The following is a 15,212-nucleotide window of genomic DNA, read 5'->3' as shown; positions in this document are numbered from 1 at the left end:
TTACCTGCTTCCTGCAAAATCTGTATGCAGATTAAGAAGCGACAGTTAAAATTGGACATGGAACAATGGACTGGTTCCAAATTGGGAAAGGAGTATGTCAAGGCTGTATATTATCACCCTTCTTATTTAACTTATATGTGGAGTACATCATGTGAAATGCCAGATTGGATGAAGCACAAGCTGGAATCAAGATCACCAAGAGAAATATCAATAACCTCAGATATGCAGATAACACCACTCTTATGGGAGAAAGTAAAGAGTAACTAAAGAGCCTCTTGATGAAGGTAAAAGAGGAGAGTAAAAAAGTTGGCTTAAAATTCAACATTCCAAAAACAAAGATCATGGTATCTGGTCCCACCACCACTTCATGGCAAATAGAAGGGGAAACCATGGAAACACTGACAGATTTTATTTTCTGGGGCTCCAAAATCACTGCAGATGGTGATTGCAGCCATGAAATTAAAAGACACTTACTCCTTGGAAGAAAAGCTATGACAAACCTAGACAGTGTATTAAAAAGCAGAGACATTATCTTGCCAACAAAGGTCCATTTAGTCAAAGCTTGTTTTTTTCAGTAGCCATGTATGGATGTGAGAGTTGGACCATAAAGAAGACTGAGTGTCAAAGAATTGATGCTTTTGAACTGTGGTGTTGGAGAAGACTCTTGAGAGTCCCTTGGACAGCAAGGAGACCAAACCAGTCCATCCTAAAGGAAATCAACCCTGAATAATCATTGGAAGGATTGATGCTAAAGCTCCAATACTTTGGCCACATGATGCAAAGCACTGAATCATTAGAAAAGACCCTGATGCTGGGAAAAATTGAAGGCAGGAGAAGGGGATGACAGAGGATGAGGTGGTTGGATGTCATCACCAACTCAATGGACATGAGTTTGAGCAAGCTCTGAGAGAGAGTGAAGGACAGGAAAGTCTGGTGTCCATGGGGTTGCAAAGAGTCAGACATGACTGAGTGACTGAACAAATAAAACTGACCTTAAAGAGGTGGAGATTTATGAATTGTCAGAAAAAGAATTCAGAATAATTCTCTTAAGTGTACTGAACTATAAGAACAGACAAACAACTAAACAAAATAGGGGGGAAATGCATGAACAAAATGAGAAGCTCAACAAAGAAATAGAAACCATAAAAAAAAAGAAAAAATGAAAAGAGATATTCTATACCTTAAAAACACAAGTAATACTCCATTGTGTATATGTATCACAGCTTTCTTATCCATTCATCTGCTGATGGAAGAGATGAATCGCCAGTCCAGGTTTGTACAGGAAGCTTGGGGCTGGTGCACTGGGATGACCCAAAGGGATGGTATGGGGAGGGAGGTGGGAGAGGGGTTCAGGACTGGGAACACGTGTACACCCGTGGCGGATTCATGTTGATGTATGGCAAAACCAATACAATATTGTAAAGTAATTACCCTCTAATTAAAACAAATTTTAAAAAATACAAGTAAACTGAAGAATTTGATAACTTTAAAATCAAACTAAACTATACCGATGAATCAGCTATCTAGAAATGAGAACATTTAAAATTATCCAGTCAGAGGAACAAAAAGAAAAAGAATGAAAAAGAGTGAAGACAGCCCACAAGACTTATTGGACACAATTAAAAGAATCGATATCCATATCATGGAATTCCAGAAGCAGAAGAGAAAGGGACATAAAGTATATAGAAAGCAATAATAGCTGAAAACTTCCCAAACCTGAAGAGAAAAATGGATATAAAGATCCATGAGGTCTAAAGGACCCCAAATAGGGCTACACTGATATACATTATAATTAAATTGTCCAAAAGTCATATTTGAAAGCAATAGGAAAAAAAGTGGGAAGTTATATTAAGGAAGCCTCCATAAGAAACTTCAAGCCAGGAGAGAATGGAGTAATATATTCAAAATATAAAAAGAAGAAAATGTCAATCAAGACATATGCCTGGTACTTCCCTTATGGTCCTATGGCTAAGACTTCACACTCTCAAAATAGAGGACCTGATTTGATCCCTGGTCATAGAACTAGAACCCACATGCCACAACTAAAGATCCCATATCTGTAACTAAGACCTGGAACAGCCAAAATAATTTTTAAAAAAAGAATTCTAATCCTGCCAAAACTCTTCTTCAGAAATGAAGAGATTAAAGACTTTTCTAAACAAACAACATCTGAGAGATTTCATTACCACTAATCCTGCCTTAGAAGAAATACTAAAGGGAGATCTTTGGGTAGAAGTAAAAGGATGCCAGTTAACATAATAAAAATGTAAGTGTAAAACTTACTGGTAATGATAAATAGTCAAAGATAGATTCTGTAATGCAGTAATGGTAGTGGTTCATAATTCACTTACAACTCTTAACATAAAAGTTAAAAAACATACACAGTAAAAAATCATAACTAGAATTATCTGTTATTAGATATATAATATAAAAATATGTAAAGTACATCAGTAACCTAAAATGTGAGGGGAAGAGAAAGTAAATGTGTAGAATACAGAAATTCTATTGAAATTAATTTATTACCAATTACAATTAGGGTGATACAATTTTAAGATATCTAATATAAACCTCATGGTAACCACAGGGGAAAAATCTGCAGTAATTATACATACTCATGCATGCATAAACACACACACACACAAATAATAAAGAAGTAAAAGCATACCAAATACCAAAAGATATATTTTAAAAGAGGAAAGGATAAGAAAAAACATTAGATCTACAAAATAACCAGAAAACGAAACAGCAATAGTAAGTTCTTCAGTTCAGTTCAGTCGCTCAGTCGTGTCCGACTCTTTGCGACCCCATGAATCGCAGCACGCCAGGCCTCCCTGTCCATCACCAACTTCTGGAATTCACCCAGACTCACATCCATCAATCAGTGATGTCATCCAGCCATCTCATCCTCTGTCGCCCCCTTCTCCTCCTGCCCCCAATGCCTCCCAGCATCAGAGTCTTTTCCAATGAGTCAATTCTTCGCATGAGGTGGCCAAAGTACTGGAGTTTCAGCTTTAGCATCATTCCTTCCAAAGAAATCCCAGGGCTGATCTCCTTTAGGATGGACTGATTGGATCTCCTTGTAGTCCAAGGAACTCTCAAGAGTCTTCTCCAACACCACAGTTCAAAAGCATCAAGTTCTTACTTATCAATAATTAATTTAAATGTAAATGAATTAAATTTCTAATCAAAAGACATAGAATGGTGGAAAGGATTTAAAAAAAACCTAGATCCAACAATATGTGGCCTATATGAGATTAATTTTAGCCTTAGAGACACACATATACTGAGAGTAAAGAGATGCAAAAAGATATTTCAAGCAAGTGGTAACAACAACAACAAAAGAGGGATAGCTACTTATATCAAATAAAATAGACTTTAAAAATGATAAAAAGATACAAAGAAAGTTGTTATATAATGATAAAGGAGGGGGTGAATCTATCAAGAAGGTATAATAATTGTAAATATATACACACCCAACAGTGGAGCACCTAAACAGACAAAGTAAAAACTAACAGAGCTAAAAGGAGAAATACAGAGTAATATATTATTACTTGGAGTCTTTAAAACCCCACTCTCAACAATGGATAGATTATCTAGAGGGAGAATCAGTAAGGATACAGTACACTTAAACAACCCTGTAGATCAAGTGTACTGACACATCACAATGTTACATCCAACAGCAACACAATAAACATTCCTCTCAAAATCACATGGAAACTTTTTCTAGGATAGACCATATATTAGGCCACAAAACAAATTTTATCATGTTCAATAAGACTGAAATCATGCCAAATATCTCCTCTGACTAAAATGGTATAAAACTAGGAATTAATAACAGGAGGAAGACCAGATAACTCATGAATACATAGGAATTAAGCAACACTCTCCTAAACAAGTAATGGATTAAAGAATAAATTAAATGAGAAATAAAAAATTATCTTGAGAAAAACAAAAATTAAAACATAACATACCAAAACTTATGACATACAGCAAAAGCAGTTCTCAGAGGGACATTCATAGCAAAAAAAAAAAAAAAAGGCTTACGTTAAGAACAAGAAAGATTTCAAACAACCTAACTCTTCACCAAAGGAACTAAGAAAAGAACAACAAATTGAGCCCAATGTTAGCAGAAGGAAGTAAATAATAAAATTAGATCAGACATAAATGAAATTTATTCATTTATTTAGGTCAGGAATAAAAGAAATTTATTCTGTGGGAAACTACAGAAAAGATCAATGAGAGATTTTTCTTTGAAAATATGAAGTCAATAAACCTTTGAATAGACCAACCAAAGGAAAAAATAACCAACAAAATAATAAATGAAAGAACTATTACAATGGGTACCACAGGAAAAGAAAGGACAAAAGAGGCTTTTATGAACAAATATATGCCACCAAATTTCTAGGATAAGAGAACTAGACAAATGATAACTCAGTTGGTAAAGAATCCACCTGTAATGCCAGAGACCCTGTTTCAATTCCTGGGTCAGAAAGATCCTCTGGAGAAGGGATAGGCTATCCACTCCAGTATTCTTGGGCTTCCCCTGTGGCTCAGCTGGTAAAGAATCTGCCCACAAGTGGGAGACCTGGGTTCAATCCCTGGGTTGGGAAGATCCCCTGGAGAAGGAAAAAGCTACCCACTCCAGTAATCTGGCCTAGAGAATTCCATGGACTGTATAGTCCATGGGGTGGCAGGGAGCCGGACACTACTGAGCAGCTCTCACTTTCACTTTCATGGAAAGATATACTGTGTTCTTAGGTTAGAAAAAGCTAATATTATTAAAATGACCATACTACCCAAGATAATCAAGATTCAGTTCAATCCCTAATAAAAAACCAAGGGTATGTTGCACAAAACTCAATTTTAAAATTTGTATGGAAACACAAAAGATCTGAAATAGTCAAACCAATCTTGAGAAAGAAAAACAGCTGGAGGAATCATGCTTCTCAACTTCAGACACCACAAAGCTACAGTCATCAAAACAGTATGGTACTGACATTAAAACACACACACACACACACACACACAAAGATCAATGCAACAGAAAACAGAGCCCCCAAAGAACCCATTAATCTATGAAAAAGGAGGCAAGGCTATACAATGGAGAAATACAGTCTCTTCAGTAAAGTGACACTGGGGAAACTGGACAGCTACTTGTAAAAGAATGAGATTAGAGTATTTTATCATGCTATACATAAATATAAGCCAAAAATAGGTTAAAGACCTAAATGTAAGACTATACACATAAAACTCCGAGAAGACAACTTACAACACTCTTTGACATAAATTGTAGTGATATTTTTCTTGGATCAGGCACATGAAAAGGTGCTTAGCATCAATCATGAGAGAAATGCAAATTAAACCTACAATATCTATCACTTTACACCTGTAAGAATGACTCTAATTAAAAAGAACACAGATAAGAAATGTTGGTGATGATGTGGTGAAAAGGGAAATCTCATACAAACTGTTGGTAGGAATGTAGATTAGCTCATCCACTATGGAAAATATTATGGAGATTTCTCAAAAACGAAAGACAGAACTACTACATAAGCCAACTATTCTACTCCTAGGCACATATCTGAAAAAAAGAAAAACACTACTTTGAAAGGCTACATGTACCCCAATATTCAAGGCAGCATTATTTACAACTGCCAGTATATGGAAACAATCTAAGTGTCCATCAACAGATGAATGGATAAGAAAAGTGAAAGTGAAGTCGCCCAGTCATGTCTGACTCTTTGCTACCCCACGGACTGTAGCCTACCAGGCTCCTGTGTCCATGGGATTCTCCAGGCAAGAATACTGGAGTGGGTTGCCATTTCCTTCTCCAGGGTATCTTCCCAATCCAGAGATCAAACCTGGGTCTCCCACATTGGAGGCAGATGCTTTAACCTCTGAGCCACGAGGGAACCCCTAAATGGATAAGAAGATGTGGTGTGTATGTGCTGGAATACTGCTCAGCCATAAAAAAGAATGGAATTTTACCAGTTGCATCAGCATGGATGGACTTGGAGGGCATTATGCTACATGAAATAAAGTCAGACAGAGAAGGACAAACTATATGATACAACTGATATGTGAAATTTTAAAAATGAAACAAACTAGTGAATATAACAAAAAAGAATGAGATACACAGATACAGATGACAAACTAGTAGTTACCAGTGGAAAGAGGAAAGTGGGGAAATCTAGGGATAGGGGATTAAGAGGTACGAACTACTATGTATAAAATAAATAAGCTACAACGATATATTGAACAATATAAGGGAAATAGCTAATATTTTATAAAAACTCTAAATGGAGTATAATCTTTAAAAACTGTGAATCACTGTTGTACATCTCCAACTTATATAATGTTGTACAAATATACCTCAAAAAACAAAAGAAGAGAAAGAATTTTTAGGCAAAATATTGTAGAAAAATAACAAAAAAGAGCCAGGCCTAGAATGCAACTGACAAATATGCACTTGAACACCAAACAGGATTTTTCTCTCTCATAATTAAAAAACAAACACACACTTAGAAAACTGCTCTAAATCACTGCTCCATTTATTTGTTTTTCAATAAGACTGTCAACTACAATAGAACAGGAACTCGAGCACTGAATCCTCAGCATCTATCACATATAAGTACTCAATAACTCTTTCTGAGTGTTGAAAAACTCCAGATTCACAAAGAAGAGAAAAAGCGAACAGGCAGTGATATGGTATAGTCTACTTGTGCCCAACTCACGGGGCCCAATTTTTAAATTTATAAGAGTTTTGCCTGAAAGTAAGTGTTAGTCGCTCAGTCATGTCCGACTCTTTGCTACCTCATGGACTGTAGCCCACCGGGCTCCTCTGTTCATGATATTTTCCATGCAAGAATACTGATGTGGTTGCCATTTCCTTCTCCAGGGTATCCTCCTGATCAAAGGATTGAACCCAGGTCTCCTGCACTGCAGGCAGATTCTTTACTGTCTGAGCCATATGGGAAATCCAAGAGTTTTGTATGACAATTACTAAATATAGCCATTATTAAAGTTAAATTCTATAAACTTACAATTAAATAAATATCAAAAACAAAAATTAAAAATAGAACTATTATATGATCCAGCAATTCCACTGCTGAGTATTTTATTCAAGGAAAATTAAAACAGCAGTTTTTTGCAAAATACTCACCACATGATTTAGTAATCACTCTCCTGGGTATCTACCCAAAGTACCTGAAAATTTTTGTCTACATAAAAATATGCATACAAATGTTTATAGTAGCTTTATTCATAATCATCAAAAACTAGATTTAACCAGGATATCCTTTCAATAGGTGAATAGTTAAACAGACTATGGTTCATCCATACAACAGAACATTACTACTACTACTACTACTACTACTACTACTACTATTAAGTCACTTCAGTTGTGTCCGACTCTGTGCGACCCCATGATCTGCAGCCTACCAGGCCTCTCTGTCCATGGGATTCTCCAGGCAAGAACACTGGAGTGGGTTGCCATTTCCTTCTCCAATGCATGAAAGTGGAAAGTGAAAGTGAAGTCGCTCAGTCGTGTCCGACTCCTAGCGATCCCATGGACTGCAGCCCACCAGGCTCCTCCATCCATGGGATTTTCCAGGCAACTGTACTGGAGTGGGGTGTCATTGCCAGAACATTAGTCAGCAATAAAATAGAAGTGAGCTGTCAGGCCATGAAAAAACATGGATGGACCTTAAATGCATATTTTTCAGTGAAAGAAGTGAGTCTGAAAAAACTATATACTATATGATTCAAATTATACAACCTTCTGGAAAATGCAAAACTACACAGACAAAAAGATTTGTGGTTTCTAGGGTTCTTGAGGAAAAGAAGACTTAATAGGTGAAACTCAAGGAATTTTTTTGGTAGTGATAATATTCTGTATAATATTGTAATGTTGGTCATAAAATTATACATTTGTCAAAACCCATCAAACATTAAAGCACAAAGGTGAACCTTAATGTATCTAAATTTTAAGAAGTCTTTAGGAGGGTGGAGAATCCTAGGAAAGAAGGCAGACTATGACAAGATGTATCATCAATGTATGAGACAATTTGACTGCAGGAGATGAGGATAAAATGTGCTGGCCGAAGTGGCTCTGGAAATGATCCGAGTCTGTAAAGCTAAAGGCACAAGGATTGCACACAAGCACTGCACTTTAGTTATTACATGGGTAGCAGTTAATTTTGATAAGTCTTATATATATATTGGAACTGAATAATTAAGTGGAGAACATATTGTGGAAGCCATGCTTCTCACAGTTGGAGTGGGAATGTAGAGCTAATCAAGGGGAGGGGGGCTAGAATGACCCTTGTGGTAATGGATTAGAGTTGGAGATAGCTATATGAACTCGTGTTTAATCAACATGGACACACATGGCTACCTATAGAAATCATACATGCACACATGGGGTAATATATACACATATATATTCTCCCTTTACTGGCTGAGAAGGCCTCAAGGCTATAACAGCACTCAAGCGCCAATCACAAATACTTCCCAGATCTTGGTTTCTAATATCATTCTACAGTAAAAAGAGGCCAAGTCTCTGAAGAAATGGCTGGTTGTAGGTCTGGAGCTGTAAATATACATAATGAAGTTAGAGTATTTTGTAGTGCTGGAAAATGAGAAGTACTCAAACCACACATTAATGGGGTTATGTCAAAAAGACACAGGAACCAGGACTTCCTTGTGGTCCAGTGGTTAAGAATCTACCTTGCAGCGCTGGGTACACTGGTTCAGTCCCTGGTTGGGGAGCTAAGATCGCATGTGTCGCAGAGGAACTAAGCCCACCTGCACATCACAACTAGAGCACCTGAGTGTGGCAACTCCTGAAGCCCGTGCGCTCAGCAGCCCAGGTGCCATGACTGAAGAGTCCATCTGCCACAGTAAAAGATGCTGCGTGATGCAATGGAGATCCCGAGCGCTGCAACCAAGACCTGCTGCAGCCAGATACATGAATGAATATCTTTTTTAAAAAGACACGGGAACCAAGTCCCAATGGACAACACTTTTTTGAACAATAAAATATACAAAGCAGTAGTGAATTATAACCCAAAATACAAAAAAGAAAGAAAGAAAGAAACAGAATTCCATACTGATAAAATGAAGTGAATGAATGTTTTAAGAGAGGATAGTAAATACATCTCCCCTGAACAATTCCAAGCAATTAAGTAGCAACTACTCTCTTATGATGGGGGAGCATAACTCCCCATGCTGAACATGGGCTGAGCAGAGTGGCTTTTCCCCAAAGACTACAGGGAAAGTGGGAGGAATGAGAGAGTGACTTTACAGTAGATAAACCCACCAACAGTGCCTTGGTTAGGTGATCATCATCAGCAGTGAGTATGTGACAGCTTGCACTCTTGACATGATGTGATAAAAATGGAACGTCACCTCTTTAGGTAAAAACTAAGGAAATCTCAAGACAATATGGCCTTTAGTTAATAATAATGTGTCAATATTAGTTCCTTAATTGTAATAAATGTGCCATACTAATGTGAGATATTAAATGGAAAACTGGGTGCAAGATATTTGAGAACTTGCTCTACTGTCTTTTCGATTTTTCTGTAAATCTAAAACTGTTCCAAAAAGTAAAATCTCTTTCTAAAAGTGAAAACCTGAAAAAATATCAAAGAAAAATGAAACCACTAATTCAAAAAGATATGTGCAGCCTGATGTTCACTATTGCATTATTTACAGTAGCCAAGATTTGACAGCAACTTAAGTACCCATCAACAAAGCACAAACAGATAAAGAAGATGTGATAAAGAAGTTATATCTATATAAACTCAGCCATAAAAAACAATGAAATATTCCCACTTGCAACCACATGGATGTGGACGTAGAATGTATAGCTCTAATAGAAATAAGTTAGAAAGAGACAAATACTGCATTATGTTGCCTATATTTGGACTCTAAAAAAGCAAATGGCCAAACACAATAGAGTAGAAACACTGAACAAACAACCGATTGCCTGTGGGATGGACAGGGAGAAAGAAACAGAGGAGGGAAATTAAGAGACACAAACTTCCAGTTATAAAATGGATGTCACAGTTATAAAATGTACTGTGTGAGGAATATAGTCAGTAACTATGTATCTTTGTATGGTGAAATATCATGATTAGATTTATCATGGTGATCATCTTGCTGCTGCTGCTGCTAAGTTGCTTCAGTCGTGTCCGACTCTGTGCGACCCCATAGATGACAGCCCACCAGGCTCCCCCGTCCCTGGGATTCTCCAGGCAAGAACACTGGAGTGGGTTGCCATTTCCTTCTCCAATGCGTGAAAGTGAAAAGTGAAAGTGAAGTCACTCAGTCGTGTCTGACTCTTCGCAACCCCATGGACTGCAGCCTACCAGGCTCCTCCGTCCATGGGGTTTTCCAGGCAAGAGTACTAGAGTGGGGTGTCATTGCCTTCTCCAATACAATGGGGTGCCATTGCATTCTCTTCTCCTTCTCCAATCATCTTGAAATGTATTCAAATCAAATCACCATGCTGCACAGCTGAAACTAAGATAGTGTCAATTATACTTCAAAAATAAACAAACTTAAAGAGTGTGTTGTTGTACAGCAGAAACCATCACAACATTATAAAGCAATTTTCCTCCAGTTAAAGAATAAATTTTTTTAACAACCAACAGAAAAAAGAGATCAGATTTGTGTTTACTACAGGTAGGTTTAAGAGGAGGGGAAATGGATAAAGCAGTCAAAATCTACAAACTTCTAGTTATAAGAAAAAATACTAGGCATGTAACGTACAATGTGATAAATATAATTAATACCTATGTATGTTATAGATGAAAGTTGTTGAGAGTAAATCTTAAGATTTCTCATCACATGGTAACAATAACCCGGTGTACGAGACAGCAAAAGAGACACTGATGTATAGAACAGTCTTATGGACTCTGTGGGAGAGGGAGAGGGTGGGAAGATTTGGGAGAATGGCATTGAAACATGTAAAATATCATGTAAGAAACGAGTTGCCAGTCCAGGTTCGATGCACGATACTGGATGCTTGGGGCTAGTGCACTGGGACGACCCAGAGGGATGGTATGGGGAGGGAGGAGGGAGGAGGGTTCAGGATGGGGAACACATGTATACCTGTGGCGGATTCATTTTGATATTTGGCAAAACTAATACAATTATGTAAAGTTTAAAAATAAAATAAAATTAGAAAAAAAAAAGATTTCTCATCACAAAGAAATTTTTTTCTTTAAATTTCATGTCTATATAAGATGATGAATGTTCACAAAACTTAATTTGATAATCATTTTACAATGTATGTTAGTCAAATCATTATGATTGCGTACCTTAAACTTACACAGTAGTGTGTGTCTATCATGTCTTAATAAAACTGAAAGAAAAAAAAAGAAAAAAGTAAGCATGATCTGAGGGACCTGTAGGATAATGACAAAGTCTAACATCCATGTAATTGGAGTCCCCAAAAGGGTAGAGAAAAAGATCTATGCAGAAAATAACATTTGAAGAAATAACGAACAAAACTTTCCATGTTTGCTTAAAACATAAATCTGGGAAGATATAAAAGGCCATCCTAAATTCCTTTATTGCATGAAAGCAAAATATATCACAAAGAGGGTAAAAAAATGTATTTAGTTATAAGGCTTCTACATTTTACTTGCAATAGTGGAGTAGATTTTGCAAAGTTTGGTGTGCATATTAAATCCTTAGAGCAATGACAGCAATGACAACAGCAACAGTGGCAAAAAGGCACAACCATATAGCCTGGAAACCAGTAGGTAAATTACAGTGAACCAGTAAGAGATGTTCCCGTAATTCAAAATAAGGAGAGGAGAAAGAGGGGAACAAAACCCAAAAGGGACCAACAGAAAATAAATCATAATATAGTAAAGTTAATCCAACGATAGTAATAACTACATTAAATGCAAGGTACTCACATAAGAAAGTACATATGAGGACACGTCAAGAAAGCAGCCATCTGTAAGCCAGGAAGAAATGATCCTACAGAAACCAACTCTAATGGTATCATGAACTCGGACTTCTAACACTCAGCACTGTGAGAAAATAAATGGTTAAGCCTTTCATTCTGTGGTATTTTGTTCCTGGAGTCCTCACAAACTAACACGTGTAATTTCATCAAGAAGAATCATCTACTCTAAATGTGTGTGTACCTGACAAATGAGCTTCAGGATTCATAAAGCAAAAATTGATAGAGCTCTAAAAGAATAAACATATTTTAATCCACAATTGAACTTGGAGATTTCAACAAACCAATTTAGTAACTGATAAAACAAGTAGACAGAAAATTAGCAATGATGTAGATGAACTAATCAGCATTATCAACCATCTTGGCCTGAAGACGTGGAGAAACCATCCCAGCCAACTATGGACAGCAAAATATACAAGTTCTTGATGTGCCCATGAAACCTGCATTCAGACGGACCATATCCTGGGCCAGTAAACAAATGTCAGAAAATTTTAAAGAACTAAAACCACATGAAGTATCTTCCCTGAACAACAATAAAATTAAATTAGAATGGCAATAGCAGAAATTTATCTGGAAAATTCACAAATATCTATAAATAAAACAATACACTTTCAAATAGCCCACAGATAAAAGACAAAGTCTCAAGAAAAAAAAAAAGGAAATATTTTGAGCTGAAAGTAAAATTGCAACATATCAAAATTTTCAGGATGCAGGTAAATAAATGTGTATAGAAAATTTATAGCAAAAAATGCTTGCTAAAAATGTATAAAAACAATAATATAAACTCCAACCTAAAGCATTCAGAAAATAAGCTAAATACAAAGCAAGAAGAATGATGAAAATAATAAAGAGCAGAAATCAATAAAATTATTATTAGAATAGAGAGAAAAATCACCAAAACCAAAAGCTGATTCTTTGAAAAGATCAATAAAATTAATTAGCCTCTAACCACACTGAACAATAAAAAGAAGGAAAACACAAATTTCTAGCATCAGTATTGAAAGAAAGTTACCACAAACACTACAGGCAGTAAAAAGATAATAAAGGAATACTATGATCAACTCTATACTCACAAATTTGATAGCATGGATGAAAAGGACCAATTTATTGAAGGACACAAACTATCAAAACATTCCATAAAATTTAGTACCTATTATAGAAAATAAATTTGTAATTTAAAACTTTACAGCAAAACAAACTTTAGGTACAAATTACTTCACCAGTAACTTTACCAAACTTTTAAGGGGAAAAAAATACCAACACTACACAGTGTCTTACAGAAAACAGAAAAGCAGAGACCATGTCCCAGTGCGTTGTATGAAGGCAGCATTATCCTGATATGAAAGCTAAACAACAAAAAATACAAAGAATAAAACTTCAAATCAGTATCTCCCAAGAATATAAACACAAGACTCAACAAAACATCAGCAAATCAAATCCCTCAGTACATGAAAAGAAGACCTTGTAATTAATTGTAGCTTCCTCTGTGACTACAAGATGGATTTAACATCTGAAAACCAGTCTAAGTTCTAATATTACTAAAAAGAAAAATCATATGATCATATCAATAGATAAGTTTATAAACTGACAAATTTCAAAATCCATTTTTATTACCGTAAAATAATCTCTCAGAAAACTGGTAATAGAAGAAGAGAACTTCAACCTGATAAAGTACATCTCCAAAATATCTGTAACAAACATCATACTTGCTGGTGGAAGATTCTATGCTTCCCCTCTAAGATCAGGAACAAAGAAAGGATGTTCACCATTATTACTTCTGTCCAACAGATAAAAAGAAACTGAAGGACTATAGATTAGAAAGGAAGAAATGGAATTGTTTGTATTCACAGACAACAAAATTACAGAAAAATTTAAAGAATCTACAAAGAATCTTCTAGAACTAACAAGTTTCAAGATATAAGATGAATAAAAAAATCATATATACCAGTAATGAACAATCTTTTAAAAATTAAAGTACTACTTACACAAAAATGCACAAAATACTTAGGTATAACAAAATATGTGTAGGTTTGTATTTGGGAAGCTACACAACACTAATAAAAGAAATCAAAGACCACTAATAAAATAAGTCAAAGATATAAAAAAATAAATATACTATGTTCAGGGGCTTCCCCAGTGACTCAGCAGTAAAGAATTCACCTGCAATGCAGAAAACGAAGGAGACATGAGTTCGATCCCTGGATTAGGAAGATCCTCTGGAGGAGGGCATGGCAACCCACTCCAGTATTTTTGCCTGGAGAATCCCATGGACAGAGGAGCCTGGCGGGCTACAGTCCATAGAGTCGCCAAGAGTCTGACATGACTCAAGCGACCGAGCACACACATTATGTTCAAGGGTTAAACAAACAAAAGTGTTTAAGACATTGTGTGACATGTGCTCAGCTGTGTCTGACTCTTTGCAACCCCCTGGACTGTAGGCCACCAAGCTCCTCTGTCCATGGGATTCTCCAGCCATGAATACTGGAGTGGGTTGCCATTTCCTTCTCCAGGGGATCCTCCTGACCCAGGGACTGAACCCACATCTCCCATGTCTCTCTCATTAGTAGGTGGATTCTTTACCACTGAGTCACCTGGGAAGCTCATTTAAAATATTGATTCTCCCCAAATTGATCACAGATTTAATGCCATCGCTATCAAAATCCAAACAGGATTTTTAGATCAATATTTCAAAAATAATTACTTACATAGAAAAGGTAAAAGAACTAGGATATTCAAAATAATTTTGAAAAGCAAAGCCAGAAGACTTATACCACCTGGCTTTAAGACTATTTTAAAGCCACAATAATCACAAGAGCACAGCGGTGTTAAAAAGTTAGCCACATAGAGCAACGAAACAGAATAAAGAATCCACAGATAGAGCCTCACAGATATGGTCAACTGATTTTTTTTAATCAAAGGCAGAAAGCAACTCAGTGGAGAAAGGTTGATGTTTTCAAATGATACTAGAACAAGTGGATGGCCATATGCAGAAAAAAAAAAATCTAAAACATGTTAAAAACTTGACTCGAATTATGGATTTAAGTGTACAACTTAGAACAATAAAATCTGTAGACAAAAACAAATGAGATCACCACCGTGATGTTGTATCAGAGTTCTTAGATGCAGCCCCAAAGATATAATTCATTAAATAAAAACACAGTAAGTCATTATTTCTACGACATTAAATAACGTCTACTCTGCAACACATGCTGTTGAGAGAATGACAATGCAA

Source organism: Bos indicus x Bos taurus, chromosome 21 (assembly GCF_003369695.1).
Source record: "Bos indicus x Bos taurus breed Angus x Brahman F1 hybrid chromosome 21, Bos_hybrid_MaternalHap_v2.0, whole genome shotgun sequence".
Lineage (NCBI taxonomy): Eukaryota > Metazoa > Chordata > Mammalia > Artiodactyla > Bovidae > Bos > Bos indicus x Bos taurus.
Note: the sequence above shows the minus strand (reverse complement) of the source record.